Here is a 24,910-nt window from a genome sequence, read left to right on the forward strand (position 1 = left end):
TTGCTGAGTTCCTGCTTTGAAAAATCAGGAAAACAAATTATGGCACTGTCACATTCCAGTGGTACGTAACTTGCTAAATAAAATATTTAGCTGTAAACATGAATATGAAGTTAATATTTCATCTGCAAAATTGTACTTTTGCCTGACAAGTCTGTAGACATGACTGTGTTTCCTGCTTTACTTCTATTGTCCAGTATTGATATCAAGGAATCACTGAAGAATATTTTTACATGAATCCTTGGCAATGAACACAAGTGGTGATGAAATACTCAAAAGGTTAAATAGCTTTTTGGAATCCCACGGTTTATTCTGGAAAAACCAAATTGACATTTGCACTGATGATGTGAAAATGATGGTGGGTAACACTGCCTTAGTGGTAGTTTCAAGGCAGTGGCACCAAACTCACTGCATTCTTCATGGCCACATACTCACAGTTTTTTGTTGTTTTTTTTTAAAGCCACTTTCACCTAAGGTCCTTGATAAAGCAGTAAGAATTATTAACCTTGGCAGAGCACGGTGGCTCACACCTGTAATCCCAGCACTTTGGGAGGCCAAGGCAGGTGGATCACTTAAGGTCAGGAGTTTGAGATCAGCCTGGCCAACATGGTGAAACCTTATCTCCACTAAAAATACAAAAATTAGCCAGGCATAGTGGTTCACACCTGTAATCCCAGCTACTCAGGAGGCTGAGGCACCAGAATCACTTGAACCCGGGAGGTGGAGGTTGCAGTGAGCCAAGATGGTGCCACTGCACTCCAGCCTGGGCAATAAGAGTGAGACTCCGTCTCAAGGAAAAAAAAAAAAAAAAAAAAAAAAAAAAAGATTAACCTTATTAAATCTTGACCTTGGATTACATGTATCTTTAATATTCTGTGTGACAAACTGTGAAGAATGTAGAAAGCACTTCCACTTCATACCACAGTACAATGGGCTGTCTCGAGGGAAAGCACTTGTTTAATAGTTTGAGTTGCAAGCTGAACCAGGTACTTTATTCATGAAACACAATTTTTACTTCAAAGAAAATCTGGCAGGCATTTGCATTTTTCGCAGATATCTTACTGTGAATAAAGTGACCTCATCAATTCTGAGATAACAACCGATAGTATTTCTTATCAAGGACAAAATTTGAACTTTTAAGTGAAAATCAGAATTCTAAAACACTTGTACCAATGACTATGAGCTTTGAAGATTCTTCTAACAAGATGAACAAGATGAGTGATGCACCACATAACAACATTTTTTGGTCAACATTAGACTGCATATATAAGGGTGGTCCCATAAAATTATAATGAATCTGAAAAATTCCTATCACCTCAGTGATGTCATAGACATTGTAACATCATAGCACAACATATTAAGTTTTTATGTTTAGATACACAAATACTATTTTACAATTGCCGACAGTATTGAGTACAGTAACATACTATACAGGTTTGTAGCCTAGCAGCAATAGGCTACCCCATATAGCCTAGGTGTTTAGTAGACTATGCCATCTAGGTTTGTGTAAGTACACTCTATGATGCTTACACAATAACAAAATCGCCTAATGACACATTTCTCAGAATATATCCCTATTGTTAAGTCATGCATGCCTATATTAACGAACGTGACTTTCTTTTTTAAGTCTTCAATTTTATTTGTTTTAAACAGCAACTAACAGCTTGGAAATATCCCTAACAGGATCCGCCCCATGCATTCCAGAGGTTCCCCCACCAAGGCTGGGGTCCAGGTTCCAGGGACTCCCCCTCATCAGGCCTGATTTCTCTCTGGAGACTTGGGACAGAAAAGGCTGTCCAGTTAGAGGGGAAGTTGGCACTAAAGTTCACCATTTAGAAGGGTTGGGCTCAGACACAGCTGCCTTTGTTAGTCTTAAGATATTTTGAGAAGTGTCTGTTCGGAACAGACACTTCTCAAAAGAAGACATTTATGCAGCCAAAAGACACATGAAAAAATGCTCATCATCACTGGCCATCAGAGAAATGCAAATCAAAACCACAATGAGATACCATCTCACACCAGTTAGAATGGCAATCATTAAAAAGTCAGGAAACAACAGGTGCTGGAGAGGATGTGGAGAAACAGGAACACTTTTACAATGTTGGTGGGACTGTAAACTAGTTCCACCATTGTGGAAGTCAGTGTGGCGATTCCTCAGGGATCTAGAACTAAAAATACCATTTGATCCAGTCATCCCATTACTGGGTATATACCCAAAGGACTATAAATCATGCTGCTATAAAGACACATGCACACATATGTTTATTGCAGCACTATTCACAATAGAAAAGACTTAGAACCAACCCAAATGTCCAACAATGATAAACTGGATTAAGAAAATGTGGCACATATACACCATGGAATACTATGCAGCCATAAAAAATGATGAGTTCATGTCCTTTGTAGGGACATGGATGAAATTGGAAATCATCATTCTCAGTAAATTATCGCAAGGACAAAAAACCAAACAACGCATGTTCTCACTCATAGGTGGGAATTGAACAATGAGAACACATGGACACAGGAAGGGGAACATCACACTCTGGGGACCGTTGTGGGGTGGGGGGAGGGGGGGAGGGTTAGCATTAGGAGATATACCTAATGCTAAGTGACGAGTTAACGGGTGCAGCACACCAGCATGGCACATGTATACACATGTAACTAAACTGCACATTGTGCACATGTGCCCTAAAACTTAAAGTATAATAATAAATAAATAAATAAATAAAGATATTTTGAAATTTGGTAGCGTGCCCAGATTGTGGGCATGGAGAGGGGCTCCTGAACTCCTCTCCAGCCTCACTCGCTCCTGGGCAAGCCTCATAGCACCCCTTCCTCTTGCTGGCTCAACACACTGCCTTTGGAAGAGGGGCACCTTATAGCCTGGGTGCTCCAGCATTCCTTTGTGTGACCCGGCCAGCTGCAGGGAAGCATCCTCCCTTCAACTTCTCCTGGCCTAGACAGGGTGCGGAATCAGAAAAGTGATGAAGATTCAGACCTGAGATACCCACCCCTTGCCAACCCTTACCTAAAAGGGAATATTACAAGAACATCTCTTTGTGACTTGGAGGGGCAAACCTGGGTATTTAAACCCCAAGGGTGGTAACAGCTGGGCCCTCAGGCTGGAGGCAGCTCAATGCATGCACTTAAGCAGCAGGGGCAGCTCAGCGGGACGGTAAGGCCTACAGGGCTGGACCTGGACCCCAGCACTGCCATCCACACCCATGGTAACCATGGAAACATAATCAGTCTGCTCCTGCCAGCTGTCTGGGTTCAGACAACCAGGACTGGCCCACTTCCATTAAGCCAAGGCCTAAACCGATGCCAGGCTGGCCACAGAGTGGTTGCAGGAAGAACTGGGATTGGGTGATTTGGTCAGTCCGGGCTTCCCAGCACAGCTTGGGAGGACTACCACAGGAGCCTCCACACCTTGCTGTCTGGGCTGAGGTCAGACAGGGCTTTGTCAGCCAGCACAGTGGCCGTCAGAGCCGGCCAAATGGCCCTGATGCCCTCTGCCTGTGAGCTAACAGCTATTGTGTGGCAGTAGCCCTTGCTGCTGCAGCAAAAGCCTCTGTGTCTCATTGAGGGGACTCTCTGGCTGGTGCTCTGCCTGCCCTGGCTGCTCAGCCAGCCCTCCAGGGGTGAGGATGTATCAACAGTCACTGGGAGTGCCACCCACTGTCCCCATGCCACTGCCATCCCCAGATCCACTGTAGGGCTGATCCCCGCTAGGCAGCTCCAGGCTGCCTCCCACAGTGGGCTCCTCGGCTCTCTCGATGTTGATGTATAAGGGGTCCTGGCAGGCGGATAGCACAGACAGCTGGCCCAGAATGTTCTCCAGTTCCATTCGCAGACAAGTAAAGCTTGGGCGCTGCTTGGGGTCAGCACTCCAGCACTGGTACATGAGATCATACAAAAGGTCGTCTGAAGGCCTAAGGAGACCTTGGCTTGGATGGAGTGGGAGTGTAAGAACGTCCTCCATACACTCTGGAAGCTGTTTCAGGCGATTCCCGCCAATGAGGTAGTTGTAAATCTCAGTGTTTTCGATGCCAGCATATGGTGTCTGCCCACGTGTCATGATCTCCCACATGGTCACCCCGAAGGCCCACACATCACTGTGCACAGTATACAGGTTGTCAGCCAGGCTCTCCAGGGCCAGCCACTTGACAGGCAATTTGGAGGCACAGCCCTGACAATAGTAGCCCCGCTGTAGATCTTCCAGGAGAGTCCGAAGTCAGCCACACACACTGTCATGTCCTCTGCCAGCATGCAGTTCCGAGTGGCCAGGTCTCGGTGGATGAAGTTCCGAGAGCTCAGGTACTCCATGCCGCAGGCAATGTCCACCATGAACCGGATCAGGGTAAAGGGGTTCTCCCCAAGCCGGGAGGTGAGCAGGTAGGCGTGCAGGTCCCCATGCTTCATGAAGGGCAAGATGACCATGGGGATGGGGTGACAGCCTTTAGCCCTGCTCCAGAGGCTCAGAGGCTCACCCCAACAAGTTTGGCCACATGTGGATGGTCAAACTCCTTCATGCAAGCTGCTTTCCTGAGGAACTCTTCAATGTCACTTGAGGCAATGAGATCAGCTTTCAGCATCTTCATAGCCACTTTCACAAAGGAGCCATCCTCCTGCTTCAGCTGGGCCTACCGCACTGAACCAAACTCTCCTTTCCCCAATATCCGGCCAGGGTGAACTGCTGCTCTGGGATGAGCACATCCTCCAGTTTTTCCTTTAGTTCGCTGTTGATGCCCAAGCTGTCCAATGTGGCCTCGATGCGCTTGGGCCTTTCTCGATTGAAGGACCGGGCTGCCCAGAAGTGAATGGCTGGCTCTCCCCGGGCAATGACACTGTCAAAGCCTTGCCCAAACCACGTCTCTTTCGGTCTCTTTCGAAGCAAGATGAGGGACAGGGCAGCAGCCATCACCAGGGCCGTTAGCACACCAAGGACCACAGGTACCCAGGATGTGCGGCTGTGAGGAGGGCCCTTCTGGCCTGCATGGTCATGAGAAGAGACCACCAGTGGCTGACTCCAGGGTCCACAGCCAACTGCATTGGAGACACACACACGTATGATCAGGCCCTTTTGGGGATCCCAGCCTGTCAAATTGGCCCTGGTCCCCTCCATTGTCAGCTCATCCTGGGTTCCATTGTCTTGAACCCAGGACAGTTTATAGGGTCCCAGGGGGCCTTCCAAAGGGCCCTCGGGGATCACTTCTTCCCACTCCAAGATGAGGCCTGAATCTGTGTGGATGGCATGGAGGTTTTGGGGAGCGCTGGCTGGGGCTAGACCCTTGGTCTGAAAGGGCACCCAGTCAGCATAAGGAGAGGGCCCCAAAGCACTGGCACAGCACACCCTGAGGCTGTAGCTGGTGGCAGGCACCAGGTCCCGGAGCAGGCAGGTAAAGGGGGGCACAAGGACCACAACAGCCAGGACTTCCCAGCCTCCTGGGGCCTGTGTCACCTGAACTGTACAGGACTGCAGCAGGGCTTGGCCATCAGCACCTGGCATCCAGGCCACACTAGTGTTGCCGCTGGAAAGCTTTGTCACGGTGATGTTGAAGGGGACTGCAGGCAGTGCTTGAAGGAGAACAGTGGCTATGCGAGAAGAGGCCAGGCATTTTAAGCTGTGAACTTCACAGGAAAACATGGGTGCTCTGGGTCACCCCTGTTACATTTAAAACAAATGGAGAGGGAGCAGGTCCCCCGATCTTCGTAGTTCCTCTCCACCAGACAATGGTAACAGGTTCAGGGGGACCCACAGCCTTGCAAGACAGTTGGAAAGGGGCATTGGGTGGCACTGCCAGATCTTTTGGCTCCACTGTGAAAAGTGGCACACCTACTACCGTGAGCCACACTGGCTGGGAGATCTGGATTTCGCCCCCATCCACCTTGCACCAGTACTGGCCCGTGTCAGAGCGCTCCACTGACTTCAGGCTGAGGAAGCTGATCCAGTGCTGCTCGCTGACTGGGATGAACTGGTCCAAGTTCTGGACCACAGCCCCATCCTTCACCCACTGGATGTCAGGCTCCTCCATCCCCTCCACGCTGCAGTTGAGCTTCACCAGCTGCCCCTGGGACACTGTCAGCTTTGCCGGGACTCCCACGAGCTTCAGACCTGCGGCTGCAGACTCTGGGAGCAGCAGAGAAGCCAGAGCCACCAGCAGCAGCCCCAGCTGCTGTGGCGGCAGCAGCAGGAGCCCCAGCCGCCCCATGCTGTGCCTCAGCGCCATCTGTGGTGATGCCATACCATGCCAGTCCCGGCCCACGAGTGAGGAGGGAGGAGGGCTGAATGTGACTTTTTATATTGACAAACGTGTCAACATTTGGAAGATCTTCATAACTCAGTAAACCATTATTTTCTAAATGAACAATGCATAATATTATAAAGTGGTAAAATATTCACTCAGGCCAGGTGCAGTGGTTCACACCTGTAACCCCAGCACTTTGAGAGGCCAAGACAGGTGGATCGCTTGAGCCTAGGAGACCAGTCCTGAAATGATCCAGATTTTGAAATTAGCACACAAGGATTTTAAAGTAGGTACTATACCTATGCGCAAGGATATAAAGTAAAATATCTGTAATGGTCAAACAGATAAGAAATTAGAGAAATAAAAATTTTAAAAACAACTAAATGCAAATCTCAAACTAAAAAATATAAAGCCTAGAATAAGAAAGCCCCTGGATAGGTTTAAAAGCATATTAAAATTATACAAGAGTCAGTGACCCTGAAAATGGACCAAAAGAAATGATCCAAGCTATAGAGTAGGGAAAAAAAAAGAGGAAAAAGAATCAACAGAACTCCAGCAATCTGGGAAAGAACATCAAGATATCTAAAACATGTGTAACTAGAGTCCCAGAACAAAAGTGAGGAAAAAAAATGAAGCAGAAAAAATAGTAACATAAAACGTCCCAAATGTGGTAAAAGGCATACATTTATAGATTTAAGAAGCTTGCTATCTAAAGCAGGATAAATACAAAAAGACACACCCCTAGGTATACCATAATCAAACTTTTTTTTTTTTTTTTTTTTTTTGAGAAGGTGTCTCGCTCTGTCACCCAGGCTGGAATGCAGTGGTGCGATCTTGGCTCACTGCAAGCTCCACCTCCTGGGTTCACGCCATTCTCCTGCCTCAGCCTCCTGAGTAGCTGGGACTACAGGCGCCTGCCACCATGCCCGGCTAATTTTTTGTATTTTCAGTAGAGACGGGGTTTCACCGTGTTATCCAGGATGGTCTCGATCTCCTGAACTGGTGATCTGCCCGCCTCGGCCTCCCAAAGTGCTGGGTTACAGGCATGAGGCACCGCACCCGGTCTATCATAATCAAACTTCTAAAGATCTACGATAAAGATAAAATCTTGAAAGCAACAACAAAAAAACATACAGAGGAACAATACAAATAATGGCTGAGCTCTCATTAGAAACAATGAAGACCAGAAGACAATGGAACTCAAAGTGCTGGGGGGAACTATACCTGAAATTCTATACCTAAAAATAGATGTGTCAGGATGGCCTGGTAGGCACCAGACTCAAGCTATATCTAAAAAAAACAAAAAACAAAAAACTTTCAAGAATGCAAGTGTAGCCAGGTGCAGTGGCTCACGCCTATAATCCCAGCACTTTGGGAGTCAAGCAGAGTGGATCACTTCAGCTCAGGAGTTTGAGACCAGCCTGGACAACACGGTAAAACCCCATCTCTACCAAAAATATAAAAAATTAGCCAGGTGTGGTGACACACACCTGCAGTCTCAGCTACTGAGGAGGCTGAGGTGGGAGGGCTGCTTGAGCTTGAGAGGGGGAGGTGGCAGTAAGCCAAGATAGCACCACTGTGCTCCAACCTGGGTGACAGAGCAAGACCTCATCTCAAAAAATATATATATATATGAAAGTAGAATAAAGATATTTTCAGACTGATAAAAACAGAATTCATTACCATCATACCAGTACTACAAAACATAAAGGACATGAAATGACCTAAGAAGGAAACTCAAGTCTTCAGATGGAATGAAGGCTACCAGAAATGGTAAATATATGGGGGTAATTTTTTGGGGGGTGGGGGGTGGGGAGACAGAGCCTCACTCTGGCACCTAGGCTGGAGTGCAGTGGCACAATCTTGGCTCATTGCAACCTCTGCCTCTCAAGCTCAAGCCATTCCTCCACCTCAGCCTCCCAAGTAGCTGGGACTACAGGTGCACACCACTGTGCCTGGCTAATTTTTTTTTTTTTTTTTTTTTGTAGAGACAGGGTTTCCCTGTGTCGCCCAGGCTGGTCTCTAACTCTTGGACTCAAGCAATCTGCCTGCCTCAGCCTTCCAAAGCACTGGGATTATAGGCATGGGCCACCATGCCTGGCAGGGGGTAAATTTTTATTAAAGTGTATCTTTTTTCATATTTTGATTTCTTCAAAATACACATGAATGCCTAACATAAAAATTATGGCGTTGTACTGTGAGGTATGTAGATATAATACAGATGAAAAGTAGAGCATGAAGGTGAGATATAAATGGAACCACAGTTGACATGGATTTGAAATGGGCAGGTCCACTTGTCTGCAGTTTTTCTTCTGTCTCTGCCATCCCTGAGACAGCAAGACCAAGCATTCCTCTTCCTCCTCAGCTTACTCAACATAAAGACAATGAGGATGAATACCTTTATGATGATCCACATCCACTTAATGAATAGTAAATATATTTTCTCTTCCTTATAATCTTCTTAGTAACATTTTCTTTTCTCTAGCTTATTTTATTATAAAAACATAATATATAATATATATAACATATGTGTTATAATCGACTATTTATGTTATTGGTAAGGTTTCTGGTCAACAGCTATTAGTAGTTAAATTTAGGGGCAGTCAAAAGTTATACACAGATTTTCAACTGCATAGTGGGTCATTGGCCCTAACCCCCATGGTTCAAGGGTCAATTGTATATGGTTCCAAGGTTTTACATGAATTAGTACAATATTAACTCTCTGTAGACCATGAAAAGTTAAATATGTTGTAATCCCAATTGAAATAACTAAAAAACAGAATAATGCGAAGAGGTATAGCTAAAAATCCAGTAAAAGAATTTAAAATATTCAACTGGTCCAAAATAGGGCAGAAAAGGAGAAGCAGAGAAACAGAACAAAACAAAGCAAGTATACGAACAAAAACAGATAGGATAAGCAGGATACAAATAGCAAAATGACAACTAAACCCAACTGTAAAAATTATTATGAACTAATTCACTTCCAACCAAGATGTAGTAACAGGAATTGAATGTACCCTTTGCCTGAAATAACTAAAACACTGGACAAAACTTAAGAAACAATTGCTTTCTGACATTGGATATCAGGCAGCACAGATCTGACAACCAGGAGAAACAAACAAGATGAGCCCAGTGACCGCCCCAGCCTACCAACCTGAGCAAGTTTCCAGGATACAGTTCATATTTAAAAAGCAAAATCTGAAAGGATCAAACTGTTTCTAAATAACTTTCACTGCATCCTAGAACAAAGCCATAAAAAAGAATAAAATCATGTCAGCTGCAGCAACAGGGATAGAACTGTGTAGGTCATTATCTTAAGTGAAATAAGCCAGGCACGAAAAGATAAATATCACACGTTCTCACACATATGTGGAAACTAAAAAATTAGATCGCATGGAGGTAGAGAGTAGAAAGCTAGATGACAGAGACTGGGAAGGGTGAGTGGGGGAATGTGGGAGGATGAAGAGAGATGAGTTAAAGGGTACAAATATACATTTAGACACAAAGAATAAATCCAGTGTTTGACAGTACAGTAAGGTGACGTTAGTTGACAAAAATATATTGTGCTCAGGTGATGGACATCCTAAATACCCTGATTTTATCACCACACATTATATACATATAATAAAATTTCACAGGTACTCCACAAATTTGTACAAATTTTAAAAATCTGACATTTAAAAAATGTAAAGAAATATATACAGGAATACAAAAATATCTAGCATTCAGCAAGGGAGAATTTGCAATGTCTGGCATCTAATAAAAAAATTACCAATGCATGCAAAGATGCAGTTAAATATGATCCATAATGAGAAGAAAAGAGAATGATATAAATCCCCAAATGACAAGGATGAAAGAATTTGTAAAGAGCGATATTAATAGTTATTATAAGTATGTCCCAGATGTCCAAGAAGGTAGAGAAAAGATTATAAATGTTAGGTAGCAAAATGGAAGATATAAAATGGCCCAAATCAAACTTCTGGAGATAAAAGCTATAATGTCTGTGATAAAAATATACTGAATGGAATTAGCAGATTAAACACTGCAGAAAAAAAAATTCATGACTTGAAAATACAGCAAAAGAAACTATTCAAAATGAAACACAAAGAGAAAAAAATGAGAAAAAAATAGACCATTGGAAAGCTGTGGAACAACTTTAGGAGACCTAATATATGTGCAATTGGAGCAAAAAAGCTACTTGGATTTTTTTTATTAAATAATAATCAAAATATTTGCAAATTTGAAAAAATTAAAACCCTACAGATCTAAGAAGCACAAAAAACCCCATGAACAGGAAATATGAAGGAAACTACAAGATGTATCATAATCCAATTGCTTAACAAGTGATAAAGAGAAATTCTTAAAAGCAGTCAGAGAAAAATATAAATGACCTTAAAGTCCCAGCAGAAAAATCAGAGCTGAGGCTGGGCGCAGTGTCTCATGCCTGTAATTCCAGCGCTTTCAGAGGCTGAGGCAGGTGGATCACCTGAGGTCGGGAGTTCGAGACCAGCCTGACCAAAATGGAGAAACCCCATCTCTATTAAAAATACAAAATTAGCCAGGCATGGTGGCACATGCCTGTAATCCCAGCTACTCAGGGGGCTGAAGCAGGAGAATCACTTGAACCCAGGAGGCAGAGGTTATGGTGAGCCGAGATCATACCATTGCACTCCAGCCTGGGCAACAAGAGCGCAACTCCCTCTCAAACAAACAAACAAACAAACAAATCAGAGCTGGTCAGAATGAATTAAAAAAGCAAGACTCAACTATACATACCTATAAGAAATATGTTTTAAATATAAAGAAAGAGATACACTGAAAAAGACAGAAAAAGATACATTATACAATGAGTAAGCATAAGAAATCTGAAGTGTCTTTATTAATATCAAAGTAGACTTCAAGACAAAGTACTACCAAACATAAAGAGGAAAATTACATAATAATAAGATAGTCAATTTATCAGGAAGATAGATCAATCACGAATGAATGTCCCAATAAGAGAGTTTCAAAATGTATCACGCAAAAACTGACAAAACTAAAGTGAGAAACCGACAAATCCACAATCACAGTTTTCAATACCTTCTCCCAGTAAGTGACAGAACAACTAGACCAAAAAATTTGGTAAGGGCATAAAAGATGTAGAGTAGGGGTTAGCAAACTTTATCTCTAAAGGGTTAGATCATAAATATTTTTGGTTTTGTTGGCTATAGAGTCTCTGTTGTTAACCACTCAATCTTTCTTTTATAAAGCAAAAGCAGACATAGACAAAGAGGTATATGAATGAGGGCGGGCACGGTGGCTCACACCTGTAATCCCAGCACTTTGGGAGGCCGAGGCGGCCAGATTGCCTGAGTTCAGGAGTTCGAGACCAGCCTAGCCAACATGGTGAAACCCTGTCTCTACTAAAATACAAAAAATTAGCCAGGCGTGGTGGTGTGCACCTGTAGTCCCAGCTACTCAGGAGGCTGAGACACGAGAATTGCTTGAACCCGGGAGGCAGAGGTTGCAGTGAGCTGAGATCGCAGCACTGCACTCCAGCCTGGGTGACAGAGCGAGACTCTATCTCAAAAAAAAAAAAAAAAAAAAAAAAAAGGTAGTGTATGAATTAGTATGGCTGTATTCCAATAAAACTTTAAGTACAAAAATAGGCTGCAATCCAGACTTGTCCTGTTACCTAACACTTATAGAACATTACATCCAACAACTACAGAATACACGTTCTTTTCAAATGCAAAGGGTATGTTCACCAAAATAGAGCATATGCTGGATCATAAAATAAGTCTCAATAAATTTTAAGATTGAACTATTATAAAATGTGTTCTCTGACCACAAAGAAATTAAATTAGAAACCAATAACAGAAAGACATCTGGGAAAAACACAAATATCTAGAAATAAAACATTTCTAAATTAGAAAATATCTTGAAAAGAAGGATAAAACTGTATCAAAAGCGTGGGCTGCAGCTAAAGTACTTTGAGGAAAATTTATAGTTTTAATATTTATATTTTAAAATAAGAAAAATACAAAATTAGTAAAGTTCTACCTTAAAAGCCAGGTAAGCCCAAAGTAATTAGAAGGAAGAAAACAAAGAGCAAAAATCAATAAAATGAAAAAGAGACAACAGAAAAAATTAATAAAGCTAAAAATTGGTTCATTGTTGGTGTAGTTGCTCTGGAAAACAGTTTGGCATTTCCTCTAAACCAGGGTGTCCAATCTTTTGGCTTCCCTGGGCCACACTGGAAGAAGGAGTCTTGGAACACACAAAATACACTAACACTAATGATAACTGATGAGCTAAAAAAAAGAAAAAAAACTCATAATGTTTTAAGAAAGTTTATGAACTTGTGTTGGGCTACATTCAAAGCCATCCTGGACTGTGGTTTGGACAAGTTGCTCTAAAGGTTGAACAAAGAGTTACCACGTGACCCAGCAATTTCACTCCTAGGTATATACACAAGAGAAATGAAAACGTAAGTCCACACAAAAACTTGTACGCAAATATTCACAGCAGCATCATTCATAATAGTTAAGAAGTAAGAACACCCAAATGTCCATCAAATGATGAATGGATAAATGAAATGTGGTATACAATGGAATATTATTCAGCAATAAAAAGAAATGCTTTGACATAAATGAACCTTGAAAACACCATGCTAAATGAAAGAAATTAGTCACAAAAGACCAAATATTATATGATTCCATTTACATAAAATGTCTAGAATAGGCAAAACTGTAGAGACAAAGTCCTAGGCTATTGCCTAGGACTAGGGGAGTTGGGAAGAAAATAAGTATGGGGTTCCTTTCACGGGTGATGAAAAAAATATTCTAAAGCTGATTGAGGTAAAAATTGTACAACTCTTTGAACACCCTAAAAGCCACTGAGTTACACTTTAAACACTATGCACTGCATGGTATGTAAATTATATTTCAATAAAACTCGACCTCCCAAAGTGCTGGGACTACAGGCATGAGCCACTGCACCCAGCCAAAGCTATTATTTTTGAAAGTTGGATCAATGAAAACATTTTTTAAAATTTTTATAAACTCCTAGCTAGACTAATGAAGAGGGGAGAACAAAAAAGGAAAAAACACAAACTAAATAAGAAATGAAAGAGGAAGTATCACTCCAGATCTTATATACAGTAAAAGAAAAAAGGCAATATAAACAACTTCATCTAACACATTTGACAATTTAGAAGAAATGGATCAATTAGCAAAACTGACACAAAATAAAATGGAAAATCTGACTAGCCCTAAATCTGTTAAAGGAGCTGCATTCTTTGTGAAATGGTCCAAGAAAGAAAATCAGGCCCATATGGCTGCACTAATTAATTACATCAAACATTTAAGAAAAAAAAAAAAAAACACCAACCTTACACAAACTCATTCAGAAAATAAAGCAAGAAGAAACATCTTCCAACCATTTCATGAAGGTAGCATAATGCTGATACCAAAACTCCAGTTATTTTTTTTAAAAGAAAATTACAGAATATCCTAATAAATACAGACTCAAAAATTCTTAACACAATATCAGCAAATCAAAACCAGCAATATATTAAAAGGATAACATGATCAACCACTACAGTTTATTACAGTAATTCAAGGTAGTTTAACATATGAAAATCAAACAATATAATTCACCATATTAACAGAATAAAGAAAAACATTGGGAGAAAAGCTGAGTGTTGGGAGAGAAGCTGAGGCAGGGCTTGCATGTCTGACATAACATAAAAGTGTCTTGGAACATGTCCGGAGTCCAGAGTCTAAAACCCCTCATGGCCTTTGGAATGTGTCTAGACTTGCTGGCTCCTTGCCAGACTTTCTTTCGTCTTTTCTCATTCCTTTGACTTCGCCGGACTTTGTAGCCCCCATGGCCTGGTGTTGGGTCTGATCACCCCAACATTCATGGCACCCAACATGGGGCGACAAAGACCACAGTGAAGGAACGCTAGAGCACGTGAAAGCGGAGGATGCATCGTCAGAGGACACCCAGGGATGACTGAAAGAAGCTCGGTGAGGAAGCTGAGCGCTTGGAAGAACCAGGGTAACAATGGGACAAAGTTAAAGCAAACATTTTGCTTATTTGAATTTCTTAAGGCATTTATTACGAAGGGGAGTGAAAGTTAGTACTCAGAATTTGTTATCACTCTTTAGTACAGTAAAGCAGTTTTGCCCATGGTTTCCAGAACAAGGGACTATGGAGTTGGATGAATGGGAGACAACGGGAAGAGATTTTAAAAAGGTGTATAAAGACGGAGCAAAAATTCCAGTTTCCATTTGGTCAGTGTGGGCACTAATAAAGGTAGCTCCTGAGCCATTTCAAACAGATGATGAGGCAGATTCAGATGAGGAAGAGGAGGACGAGTGTAAAAAACTAACTTCAGATTCTGAGTGTGAGGAACAGCTACTGGAGGAGATTAAAGAAAAGAAAGGAAAACTAAAAAAAGTATGTTTTACTAGCCCATCAGCTCCACCTGCTGAATTAAGTGAATGGCCACCTCCTCTCTCCCCCTTACTGGGTGAGAAAATGAATCAGCTGAAAAACTTACTGCTCCTGTAGTTGCAACATTAAAACCTGGAGCAATTGGTGGTGCTATACAAAATTCTATTCAAAAAGCTAGAGCTGAGGGAGACCTTGAAGCATGGCAAACCCAGCAAGAAGGACAGAATATAGCTAATTGGGCCACTCTTCCTTTTAAGTTTTAAAGGAATTTAAGCAAGCCATTATTCAATATGAACCGAACTCTCCTTTTATGAAAACTTTGTTGAAAAATGTGGCTCTTGATAATAGGTTAATACCATATGATTGGGATACTTTAACAAAATCTGTTCTCACTCCGTCCCAGTACTTGCAGTTTAAAACATGGTGGGCTGACGAAGCTCAAACTCAGGCAAGGGAAAACACACAAGTGCAGTCACCTGTGCCTGTTTCCTTTGAACAGTTACTGGGAGTTGGCCCTAATTGGGGTTGATTAGAGAATCAAGAAGTAATGGAGGGTGTTGCCATTGTTCAGCTGCGCTCTGTGTGCTTATGGGCATGGGAAAGGGTAAATGTTACAGGGGGAAAAATATCCTTCTTTCAGTTGTCTGACAAGGACCTAAAGAACCATATATTGATTTTATTACTTGGCTCCAAGAGGCTGTATATAAAGCCATAACTGATAAAACAGCTCAGGATGTTATAATACATCTTCTTGCATATGATAATGCTAATGCAGAGTGTCAAACTGCTATTAGACACCTGAGAGGGAAGGCTCATTTAGCTGAATATATTAAGGCTTGTGATGGCATTGGAGGTAACTTACATAAGGATACTCTTTTAGCTAAGGCTATGGCTGGATTGAAAGTAGGAAAGAATATGTCCCGTTTCTCAGGCTCTTGGTTTAATTGTGGGCAATTTGGACGCACAAAAAAGGAATGTAGAAATGGAAATCAAAAGGAAAAACCACTACCATCAATTAACGGAAAAGTCCTGGTGTATGTCCCTGGTGTAAGAAAGGCAATCACTGGGCAAATCAGTGTCATTCTAAATTTAGCAAAGATGGACAACCTCTTTCAGGAAATAGGAAGAGGGGCCTGCCTTGGGCCCCTCAACAAACTGAGGCATATCCGGCACAGCCAGTGCCCTTAACAAACATACAGTTGTCCCCTGCCACAGCAGACAGTGCTGCCATAGACCTCTGCAGCAAAATGCCTGTCTCCTTCCTGGGGAGCCACCAAAGAAGGTCCCCACGGGAGTTAGGGGACCCTTACCCTCAGGAACAGTCAGTCTATTACTTGGAAGGTCTAGTCTAAATTTAAAAGGTGTCACTGTGCATACGGGAATAATTGACTCTGATCATACCTGAGAGATTCAACTAGTTATTAGTTCCTCGACTCCGTGGTCTGCCTCCCCAAGAGAATGAATTGCTCAGTTGTTGCTGCTACCCTACATAAAACTAGGAAGCAGCACAGTGAAAAGAACAGGAGGCTTTGGTAGTACTAATCCAGCAGGAAAAGCTTTATATTGGGTTAATCAAGTGTCTGATAAAAGACCTATTTGTATAGTAACTATTCAGAGAAAGGATTTTGAAGGACTAGTAGATACTGGAGCTGATGTCTCTATTTATTGCTTTAAATCAATGGCCCCGACACTGGCCCAAACAAAAGACTTCCACGGGTATCGTTGGTGTAGGGACTGCCTCAGAAGTTTTTCAAAGTCCCTTGATTTTACCATGTCAAGGGTGGGATGGCCAGGGACAATCCAACCTATTATTACACCTATTCCTGTCAATTTATGGGATAGAGACTTATTGCAACAATGGGGTGCTGAAATATCTATTCCTATGGATCAATATAATGATATTAGTGGACAAATGATGAAAAATATGGGATATCGCTCAGGAGAAGGACTAGGAAAAAATAAAAATGGCCAATCAGAACCTTCAGAAGGACAAACAGATCAGACTGGATTGGAGTATCATTTTTAGCAGTGGCCATTGTTGAGCCTCTGGTTCCCATTCCTCTTGTTTGGCTAACTGCCAAACCAGTTTGGGTGGAGCAATGGCCACTGAAACAGGAAAAACTGGAAGCTTTAAAAGAACTGGTGCAGGAACAATTGCAAAAGGGACATACAGAGCCTACTTTCTCCCCTTGGAATTCTCCTGTATTTGTCATTAAGAAAAAATCGGGTAAATGGAGAATGCTAACAGATTTGAGCGCTGTTAATGCTGTAATTCAACTGATGGGCAAGCTACAACCAGGGCTGCCCTCCCCAACAATGACTCCAAAATACTGGCCTCTTATAGTGATAGATCTAAAGGATTGCTTTTTTACCATTCCTTTAGCTGCCCAAGATTATGAAAAATTTGCTTTTACTGTTCCCACCATAAATAATAACGAACCAGTGCACAGGTATCATTGGAAAGTACTGCCACAAGGCATATTAAGTAGCCCAACTATTTGTCAAACTTATGTCAGGAAAGCTATTAAGCCAGTTAGAGAACAGTTTAAAAAAATGTTATATTATCCATTACATGGATGATATTTTGTGTGCAGCTGAAACTAGGGAAGAATTGATGTGCTACAAACGGAAAAGGCTGTAAATGCAGCAGGGTTAATTATAGCCCCCGATAAAATCCAAACTTCTACTCCCTTTCAATATCAAGGAATGAAGTTAGAATAAAGTGCTATTAAGCCTCAAAAAGTTCAAATTTGGCAGGGTGCGGTGACTCATGCCTGTAATCCCAGCACTTTGGGAGGCCAAGGCGGGTGGCTCATGAGGTCAGGAGATGGAGACCATCCTGGCTAACACAGTGAAACCCCGCTTCTACTAAAAATACAAAAAAATTCATTGGGTGTGGTGGCGGGCACCTGTAGTCCCAGCTACTCAGGAGGCTGAGGCAGGAGAATGGCGTGAACCTGGGAGGCGGAGCTTGCAGTGAGCTGAGATCACGCCACTGCACTCCAGCCTGGGTGACAAAGCGAGACTCCGTTTAAAAAAAAAAAAAAAAAAGTTCAAATTTGAAGAGATAATTTAAAAACCTTAAATGATTTCTAAAAATTATTAGGAGACATTAATTGGATTCATCCAACTTTAGGCATGCCTACCTATACTATGTCTCATCTCTTTTCTACTTTACAAGGTGATTCTAACCTTAACAGTAAATGCTCCCTGTTCAAAGAAGCATTGGAGGAACTTCCATTAATTGAGGAAAAAATTCAGCAAGCACAAGTAGAACGAATTAATCTGATACAGCCATTACAGTTTTTAGTTTTTCCTACTAAGCATTTGCCTACAGGAGTTTATAGTTCAACAGGATGATCTGGTTGAGTGGCTTTTTCTACCTCACAATACAACCAAAACGCTCACTCTGTACTTAAATCAAATTGCTGTGCTAGTAGGACAAGTGAGGTTGCGCACAACAAAGCTAATGGGATATGATCCAAATCAGATTATAGTTCCATTAACAAAACAACAAATTCAACAAGCCTATATTAATTCCCAAGAATGGCAAGTTAATTTGGCCGGTTTTGTTGGCATTCTTGATAATTATTATCCTAAATCTAAGATATTTCCATTTCTATAATTAACATCCTAGATACTGCCTTCTATTACTCAAAAAGCCCCCACTGGAGCAGCCATTACTGTTTTTACTGATGGATCTACTAATGGAAAAGCCTAATTTGCAGGACCTCAACAGCAAGTTTTTCAAACTGACATTGCTTAAAGAGCTAATCCTACTTTAAAAACTCACATACAAAAGGGAGGGGACCAGCAATATAAGACACTGCATATGCAATTGCATTTAGCTTTATTAACATTAAAGTTTTTAAATTTATAAAAAGATCAACCCACGACTGCAGCTGAACAACAACTGACAGGACAAAAGGAAAATAAAAAGGCTGGACAAGATATATGATGGAGGGATGCACATACAAAAAGCTGGGAAAAAGGAAAGATAATTATATGGGGAAGAGGATTTGCTTGTGTCTCTCCAGGTGACAACCAGGTGTCTGTGTGGGTGCCCACCAAACATCTGAAGATCTATCATGAGCCACAGCATCTAGTGGACCCACCTGTACAGTGCAAATTGAAGGTTTAAGGATTGCTTTTTTGCTATACTATTGCACAAGAAGGATAAGCCTCGATTTGCTTTCTCGATGCCTTCTGTTAATCAGAAAAAGCCTGCTTCTCATTACCAATGGTAACTTTTACCCCGCAGTAATTAACCAAAGAGGCAGAAGCTGAGTTACAAATGCTTCAGCAATGGCATGCCTCCCAGCTACAGCAAAAAAAAAAAAAAAAAAGAAAAAGAAAAAGAAAAAAAAAAAAGCCTTTGCTTCTGTTTCAGTAGATTTACTAATGTAGGGATGAGGGTATGTTTGTATTTTTGCAGGAGATGAAAAAACCGTGTGGGTGCCCTCAAGGTGTGTATGACCATGGAACGGGAGACTGGAGGGACGCATGGATCCCAACCATGGACCGGGTTCCCCCAGTACAAGCCATAAGCCAGGTGAATCTGAATACGAAGACGGAACGAGGACCAACCAGAGTCATGCTGACATCAACCCCCATAACATGGGACAGATCAAGAAAACCACACAGGAAGCTGAGAAACTGCTGGAGTGCCAGGATTTTACCTTTTGCTGGGATTCAGAGCTACAACAGATGCTTAACGGACCAATGTTTTCTGACTGAATTCCTCTCTACCCTTCTACCCTAAATACAAGAGACCCTAATAGGTAGGCAGGAATATCATCACCCATATTCAGCATGAAGAAGTTACAGAAGACAGACCTCCATCCTTCTGCAACCCTTAGAATTAAGGGTCCTCTTGTAAAAGGGAAAGAGGAAATATGTAAGAGGCATTCAAACCAGAGTGGTTCCATTTTGAATAAGGGCTAAGAAAAATGAAGCTGGATCACCAACAGGCAATTAAGGGCTGCACAGCCTGCAATTGCCTTGCTCAATTAATTCAAAAACAAAAAGAGGACCTTTTGGATTCAAAGTTGTGTTATGTTACTCTTAAACGCCATCTGGAGGGCAGAGATGAAAATCTCACCCTTGATATTGTAAAACTAAAAGAGCAGGTTTTTGAAGCCTCTCAGGCTCACTTGAACCTGCTCCCTGCAACTGGTATTTTCAACAAGACAGCGGATGGGTTGTCTACAGTCAATCCTCTTAAGTGGATTAAGGCCATTGGAAGCTCTACACTTGCAGATTTTGTTCTAATAATTATGTGCTTGTGCTGTCTCCTTTTAGTCTGCAGATGCGGAAGCCACCGCTGGAGAGAAAGCCGCCGTCAAGAACAAGCAATGATAGCTGTGGCGGTTTTACAAAAAAGAAAAGTGGGGCATGTTGGGAGAAGAGCTGAGTGTTGGGAGAGAAACTGAGGCAGGGCGTGCATGTCTGACATAATATAAAAGAGTTTTGGAATATGTCTGGGGTCCAGGGTCTAAAATACCTAGTGGCCTTTGGAACATGTCTAAACTTGCTGGCTCCTTGCTTCTAGCACACCCATTATCTCAAGTAGCCATATGTTTCAAAGAAAATGCTACACCATCACAGCTGTAGCTCATTTGCTTGATACATCACTTCCTTTCAACCCCCACATCCTCACCACCTGTTTCTTTGTTTGATCATCAATAAATAGCATGGCATCCCAGAGCTTGGGGCCTTTGCAGCCTCCATACTAGAGTTGGCCCTCTGTTCCCACTTTCTCTCTTAACCTGTCTTTTCTCATTCCTTTGACTCCTCCGGACTTTGTAGCCCCCATGGCCTGGTGTTGGGTCTGATCACCCCAACAAAAAGCTATCCAGTCATCTTAACAGATGCAGAAAACATCTGACAAAATTCAACACACATTCCTAAAACTCTCAGCAAATTAGAAACAGAAGGGAACTTCCTCAATTTGATACCATTAAGAAAATAAATAGGTAAGCCACGGACTGTGAGAAAATATTTTGTAAAACCCGTATCTAACAAGAAACTTGTAAAGGAATATATAAAATATGTCTACAACTCAATAATGAAAACACGCAATTCAACTAAAAAAAGGGCAAAAGATTTGAACAGGCACTTCATAAGGAAGATGTTTAAATGGCCAATAATACAACAGTGCTCATCATCATTGGATGAGCATCAGATTAATTGCAGGGAAATGCAAATTAAAACCGATAACATCCACCAAAATGTCTAAAACACCAAATGGTGAAAATGAGGAGCAACTAGAACCCACATACATAGTTGGTAGGAGTGTAAAATTGTGCAACCACCTTGGGAAAAAGCTACCCAGACAGAGATGCCAGAGTCCAAGTAGGGTGGGGAGGGTATCTATACAGGAAGACTATTCAGTTCCAGGTGTTGGAGCTTGAGTGGGGCAAGGAGGGCATCTGTGCAGGGTAGAGTACTGGCAGGGTCTAGGTTTCTCACCATAGGAGAAAGGCATTACAAATAGGAAAAGGGAGAAAACCAAAATTAACCCTGTGGTATGAGACTAGGATTGGAGATACCAGTGTACACTTACGGTTTTCAACATATACAACTGATACAGAAATATAAATGTAAATGTGTTTGTATATGCAGGTAAATATATATATGCATATATTTGCCTAGACATACACATGCCCACACACATTCTCTAGCTTTTTTCACTGAGATGTCATGGGAGCAGTGACATCTCAACAGCAATGAACATAACTAGCATTGAGACACTGGCTTCTAAATACTTTTCTTCAGCAAAAGGAACCAGGATTCCTTGGAGAAATGACTGGTTCCAGAGATGGGACAGGAAAAATACAAAATGAGCCTGGAACATCTTGTCTTGTCAGGAAGTAAAAAAGGATTCAAAGAATGATGGGAACACATCAAAAAGACACAGAGGGGCCTCTCACTAGCCAAACATGGGACAATTCGTACATCAATAATAATGACAACCATAGATTTTTACCCATTGAATAAAATAGGTACCATAAGTCCATACTGATATAAATAAATGAATAAATCAAAAGTTTATTGGCTGGGCATAGTGGCTCATGCTTGTAATCCCAGCACTTTGGGAGGCCGAGGCGGGCGGATCACTTGAGGCCAGGGGTTCCAGACCAGCCTAGCCAATATGGCAAAACCCAGTCTCCACTAAAAATACAAAAATTAGTTGGGCGGGTTGGTGCATGCCTGTAATCCAAGCTACTCAGGAGGCTGAGACATGAGAATCATTTGCACCCTGGAGGCAGAAGTTCCAGTGAGCCGAGATCACACCACTGCACTCCAGCCTCAGCGACAGAGCGAGACTATGTCTCAAAAAAAAAAAAAAAAAAAGTTTGAGGAAAACTGGGATATTTATATCATTTCAAAGTACCTCCATATAAAATATGTATTACAATGGGAAAAGTAACTTTACAGTGGAGAAGTTGGCAAATATTGCCTTAATCAAAGGATTAAAGTGAAAATCATTAAATGAAAGACCAAATGAAATTGTATACCATCTGATAGGATGAGGTATCACTTCTGTGATATTCCTGTTCAAGATATATAACCTAAATTGAAGACATTAGACAAATCCAAATTGAGGGACATTCTATAAAACAGCTGTCTGGTAATCTTCACAATTCCCTCATGAAGTGAAGGTAAGACTGTGGAACTATTAATATTTATGATTGAAGGACACATGACAGTTAAAATGTAATATGTGACTCTGCACTATATCCTTTTGCTATAAAGGACATTTTTGGAATAACAGGCAAAACCTGAATGTCAGGGTCTGATGCTTAGATGGTATTATGTATCAATGTTAATATCCTAATTTAAAAAGTTGTATTGTAGTTATTAGGAAAATGTCCTATATAACCTATTTGGGGATGATCACAGCAACTTACTCAAATGGCCCATAAAAATATAGGTTTTTTGTTCTCTACTTGTAAGTTTTCTGTAAATTTGAGATATAGTTTCCAAAAAAAGTTTCAGATCCTTAACAAAATGTACATACATAAATTACGTGTGTATATATGTATAGCCACATATATGCGTATATGTGTGTGTATATACATACACATACACACACACACACACACACACACACACACCCTGAGTTAATGAATCAAAATTCTCTCGGAGGCTGTATAGTTTATGTCAAAGTCTTCAAAGCATTTAATATATTTCCTTATGAAAAAAAATTTCGATGGTTCTATATCCATAAGAGTAATATTGAATAATGCTGATGGTATGCCATTTATTTTCAATATAGGAAAGGATACCACCAGCCACTCCCTGCCACTCTGCTCTTCTATTTGATAACCACAAGCACTCTCTGTCAGTCAAAATAAGTCTCTGTCACTTCAGTGTATATCTCTGAATTTCTTTCTTTCTTCTTTTTTTTTTTTGGAGACAGTCTCGCTCTTGTCGCCCAGGCTGGAGTGCAGTGGCACAATCTCGGCTCACTGCAACCTCCGCCTCCTGGGTTCAAACAATTCTCCTGTTTCAACCCCCACAGTAGCTGGGACTACAGGCACATGCCACCACACCCGGCTAATTTTTTGTATTTTTAGTAGAGACGGGGTTTCACCATATTAGCCAGGATGATCTCAATCTCCTGACCTCGTGATCCACCTGCCTCAGCCTCCCAAAGTGCTGGGATTACAGGCTTGAGCCACTGCGCCCAGCCTGAATTTCTTGTAGACATATTTTTGGTTAAGAAGGTTGTGGGTCTGCTGATCTTTTATGAAATCAGGCCTACAGATGTCTACTTATGTAAAATTGAAAGATTTCCACAAATAATGTGTGTGCCAGTCAGGCATGGTGGCACATACCTGCAGTCCCAGCCACTCAAGAGGCTGAGGTGGCAGGATTAATTGAGGCTAGGAGTTAGAGGCTGTGGTGTGTTATGATCATGCCTGTGACCAACCCCTGCACTCCAGCCCAGGTAACATAGCAAGACCCTGTCTCTTAAAATATATATATGCGCATGTGTGCTAGAGCTCATTAAATGTCAAGGAAGGCTCAAGCTCATCTGCTCAATAAATCCACTCTCACAGCCTAATTCAGTATGACAAGCAAACAGGCCACATGATGATGTGACTTAATTTATGAATAGTTCTAGTATGTATTTTAAGCTTTAAATCTTCTTTTCTGACTTCTTTTCTGACTTCAAGTAAGCTGAATAACACAAAACGTATTAAGCATAAGAAGAAAGACTGGTACATTAGGTTATCAAAATTAGAAATCTCTACTCATCAGAAGAAAATGAATAGGAAGTCCTAGAATGGGAAATTCATCTGACGAAGAATTTGTGTGTAGGTTATATAAAAAACTCCTACAAAGAGAAAAGAAAAAGAAAAAGAACTCAAGTTTTAAACAGGCAAAAGACTTGAACAAATACTTCAAAACAAACTTCAGGCCGGGTGCGGTGGCTTACGCTGTAATTCCAGCACTTTGGGAGGCCGAGGCAGGTGGATCACAATGTCATGAGTTCAAGACCAGCCTGGCCAAGATGATGAAACCCCCATCTCTACTAAAAATACAAAAAAATTACCTAGGCATGGTGGTGGGCGCCCGTAATCCCAGCCACTTGGGAGGCTGAGGCAGAGAATTGCTTGAACCCGGGAGGTGGAGGTTGCAGTGAGCTGAGATTGCACCACTGTACTCCAGCCTGGGCGACAGAGCGAGACTCATCTCAAAAAAAACAAAACAAAACAAAACAAAAAAAAACTTCAAAAATAAAAAATAAGCCTTGAAAATGTTGACTACAGCATCTTAAAACTGTGAATGAATATCTCATAGAATAGAGCACTGGGATGTAAGATTTTTTTTTTAATGGATAAGACTACATATTGTTTTGAAATATATAAAAAACATGTTTTCCTGCATACTATACAAGTTTAAACTGGCTGAGACTCCTATTCACTGAAAATCTGTATCACCTAAGAAATATAAACAGTCATTATCAACTGTGATTCAACTTTGAGACCAAAATTTCCTGCTCTTCCAAGTTTTAGACAGGCTTAACTGAAGAATATTCTAGTATCACTTATCTATGTAGAACAGAATTTTCTGAAATTGATACTATAAGACAAAATACAGAAACTAGGTGTTCAGGAAGATATGACTAAAACTGTCATTCACAGCTCCCAATTTCAAAATTCTGTTCATTAAAATAGGTTCATTGTTCTCACTGATTTTATACTCTCTAA

The 24,910-nt window shown here is 41.5% G+C and overlaps 1 protein-coding gene and 1 pseudogene across 4 annotated transcripts in view; both read right to left on the reverse strand.

Annotated features, from left to right (window-relative positions):
* ETFA (electron transfer flavoprotein subunit alpha) overlaps positions 1-24,910 on the reverse strand; it is a 98,597-nt gene that overhangs the window by 36,262 nt on the left and 37,425 nt on the right. The gene's annotated exons all lie outside the window — the stretch shown is intronic.
* LOC104002388 (tyrosine-protein kinase receptor TYRO3-like) lies at positions 3,422-6,331 on the reverse strand (annotated as a pseudogene).

Source organism: Pan troglodytes, chromosome 16 (genome assembly GCF_028858775.2).
Source record: "Pan troglodytes isolate AG18354 chromosome 16, NHGRI_mPanTro3-v2.0_pri, whole genome shotgun sequence".
In the NCBI taxonomy this organism is placed as follows: domain Eukaryota; kingdom Metazoa; phylum Chordata; class Mammalia; order Primates; family Hominidae; genus Pan; species Pan troglodytes.